Raw genomic sequence first — 4,060 nt, 5'->3', positions numbered from 1 at the left:
CACACACACACACACACACACACACACACACACACACACACACACACACACACACACACTCACAGGGAAAATGCTACAACTACTGTCACAAACTGGATGAATGTGAAGTATTTTGTTAAAGGAGGATGAAAGTGTAATTAAGGAGCACTATTGGAGTGACTTTGATGGTTATTGGACTCAGGATTAATTCATTTGGATTCCCGCTGTATGAAGAAATTAAAGGACGGCGCAAGTGGAAACAATTCACAAAGGGATTAAACTGTTTCAAACACATGCTCAAAGTAAGCCGGATTTTGCCGATGTGTTTATTTGGATTCAAAAGTCGTAAATAATCTACAAAATGGAGGAGACCGATCTGATCGGAGCAACTGTGACAAATAATCCAACTGAAACCGCAATGGGCAATGACTATGTTTTAAAAATGCGCTTATCCATTAAAGCCTGGTTTGGACACTTTACGGGCAGAAGAAACATTTCTATTAAAGAAAGAATTATACATTTCTGTCTTTTTATGCCTTACAATTATATGTAAAAAAATAAAAAAGTCTAAATGATATTTGGCCTCAAATCATCTGAGGCCTGGGCCCCCCCTGCAATCTTTGGCCCCCCCAAGGGGGGCGCGCCCCCCAGGTTAGGAATCACTGCAATAGAGCACCTAATATGTATTAATCCGCATCTGTAAATAGTCCCAGACCAATGCGATATTAACAGTTTTGGGAAATTGTTGAGCCTTGTTGTTTAATTTACATATGATTTGGAAAAATGTGTCTCAAAGCATCCCAAGTGGCCCCTACTGTATATCATATAGTTATATAATGATCTAAGCATCTTTCAAATACTACAATCCTGGAGTGTTTCATTACCGCACGGTGCTAACTCCCGTTTCATTTCTAAATTACATTTCCAGAAAACGTTTCCCAATTCTTATCAAAAGCAGGTAATTGAAAACTCCAAGAGCACATGGAGGTGTTCAAACGTGTCCAATCAACAGTGTGAACACTCAAAATGAAAATGAAAATACTAAAGTTGAACATTGCTAAAAACATTGAATTGTTGTTCAAACTAAATTACTACAAAAAGGAGTTTTCTGTTAACGAGCTATTAAATATTAATTAAAACTGTGATACAATTACGTAAGTAGCATAAACTGTATGATAATAGATTTCATCCATCATTTCCTACTTCTGTTCCATCCCCATCTGCCTAATCTGAAGCAATTTAACATTTTGAAAACCTAATTATGCTCAAATTAGCATTCACATCAGTATTTAAGACAAATTGAAATCAAGCAATTCAAAGCTAACAGAATTTTGTAATTGCTTTTTACGCCACTGGTCGGACATTTTACTCGTATATCATTTTCACATATTTATATTCCTTTTAGGCTAATTGAGTTAGACATGAGTTGAATAAAATCAATCTTAATAATACGTTTTTATTAAAAACCAACAGCAGGAAGCTTTTATAAAAACAATCCACTTTACTTAATTTCTAACACCTCACCAAATGCGCTGTGCTCCACTTGTGGCCCCACAGGGACGGGGACAGGGTTTAGTAGAGCAATATTTCAGATGGAAAGTGGAACAGGAGAAAGTATGTGTGCAGCTGTACGTTTAATTTTTTTGTCACATAGAGCTCGCCAAATAGAAGCAGAACTTTGGAAAAAGAAGAAGAGGAGGAGCAGAGAATAAGTGCCAGGTCACAGTTCAGAACGTCTCCTTCTGTCCCTGCAATGTCCTGATAAGCTACAAGCCTGTGAATTCAGTCTTTATTCTACAGCTTAACTATTGTCTGCTCTCTGAGACCAGTGGGACTGTGCAGCGGAGTTAAAGTAAGGACATGAATTTCTCCAGAGAGCAGGTGCATTTTAGCAAGAAAACAACTGTTAGAAGAAAAACTGTAGCTATTGAAATGCAGCAGAAAACACAATAGGAAAACAGGAAGTGACAAAAATAACTGATTTGTTGACTTTGTTTGTCACAGTGGAGATCTATTGGCTTTTTTAATCATTTTCTAAACAACGAACTGAGAGCCTTTTTGCCAGTGGAAAACAAAATGCACTTATGAGAATATTTATATGTCAGTGTGTAAATCTGTCCCCTCCTCCAGCCTCACAAATACTCAGCTATGTCAATATCTCAATATCCTGAGCATGTTGATTATGTAATTCCAAAAACATGTCCACATACTGAGCATGAGTGAGCATATGCAGTAGCTTCATTGCACAGGCCGTATAGATAAATATGTGAGGTTTGGCATATACTCATTTCAAACCTTTATTTATCCAGGTGAATCCCTTGAGATCATTGATCTCTTTTTCAAAGGAGACCTGCTCAAGTAAGTTCCACATGAAACATAAAACAACAGAACAACAAAAAGGACATCATACAGCATCATTACAGGGATTACAATTTACAATAACTATCCACATGAACAGGTGCCAACAGCATCCAATTGTGTAGCATCCAACCAAGCTTTAAAAACATTTAGTGGCACCAGATTGCTCAGTTTCCATTTATTTTTCAGACTGTTCCAAGACAGAGGAGCTGCGCATCTAAATGCTATCTTCCCTAAGACAGGAGCAGTTGGCTCATTCAATAAAACCACAGCATGCGATCTCAGGCAGTAGCCACTTACAATTCGCCGTGAGATCAGGGAGCAGATGTAGGATGGAAGTTTCCCTAACATGGCTTTGTATATAAAAATGTACAAGTGACTAAGCCTCTGTACAGTTAGTGAAGGCAAACCAAAATGTATGCCTGCCCCTGTCTGTGTCGTAGAGTAGATTGTTGACTGTTAAGTAATGGCCTCTGTGAGATTAATAGCAGTCCCATCTCAGGTGAAAGTTGACAGTGGTTAATTGTGAGGAAATCTTTGGTCATCAATCTAAGATCCTAGACACATCTATCGATAATTTAAAGCTTGGAGATCGATGACACCTTGTGTAAAAAATCTGAGAAATTTAGCCGCAATGTGACATCAAGCATCATGTAATAAAACTGTCTGACGCAGCATAAATACAAATAGCTAAAATAATACCATGTATTTATTTACCGTCGATGTACTTCGATGATATCATTTTTTTGTATTGAGTTTGTTTTAAAAATATTGTGATGATACAACTCCGAATACATTCATAGTGTGATATCAATCAAAANTGGGGTTACAGTAGGTAACCTCAGTTACATATATTCCGTTACAACCCAACCCTGCTTCTAGGCTACTGTCCCGCAGCTCCTGCCTCTCTGTTGGACTCTGTCGCAGCGGGGCTGCTGCTGTGGAGCGCACAAAGAAGACTGTTCACAACGAAGGATCACTTCTTCTTCAAGGCAGGGAAGGTTTCGTAGTAGGCAGTCTACTGTCCCGCAGCTGCTGCCTCTCTGTTGGACTCTGGTACTGCACCTTACTCACGAGACGTTGTAAAAAAAAAATGGGCGGGGGGCGAACGCAGTAACCACTCTGCCAACGCCACAGTCACCCAAGTCGCGCGGGCCGGATGAGAATGTCTGGCGGGCCGGATGTGGCCCGCGGGCCGCCAGTTGGTGGTCACTGATTTACAGGTTCCAACAGTTTCCAATTGGATAGCATCTATCCTTGTTTAAAAACATTTAGTGGAACCAAATTGCTCAGTTTCCATTCCTTTTGCAGATTGTTCCAAGACAGTGGAGCTGCGCACCTAAAAGCTATCTTCCCTAAGACAGTCCTAGCAGTTGGCACATTTAATAAAACCACAGCATTCGATCTCAGGCAGTAGCCACTTACAATTCGCCGTGAGATCAGGGAGCAGATGTAGGATGGAAGTTTCCCTAACATGGCTTTGTATATACAAATGTACCAGTGACTATGTTGGGATGACGGAGAAATGCTCTCCGCAGACCCATTCTCACCGCGTAATAAACCTTTTTCTTACTCAATATCAAGCCACACTTATTGTTTTTACTTCGGCTGTGAGTGTTTGTGTGTGCTCAGGATGAGTTTAGCTTGTTCTCGCTGTATCGCCGACCCGGAAACCTGCCCGCTCCTCGCAGCAACGAGCCTCGCAACTTCCCGACCAATCAGA

This window comes from Notothenia coriiceps, unplaced genomic scaffold (genome assembly GCF_000735185.1).
Source record: "Notothenia coriiceps isolate Sejong01 unplaced genomic scaffold, NC01 NC01_scaffold00038207, whole genome shotgun sequence".
NCBI lineage: Eukaryota > Metazoa > Chordata > Actinopteri > Perciformes > Nototheniidae > Notothenia > Notothenia coriiceps.
Note: the sequence above shows the minus strand (reverse complement) of the source record.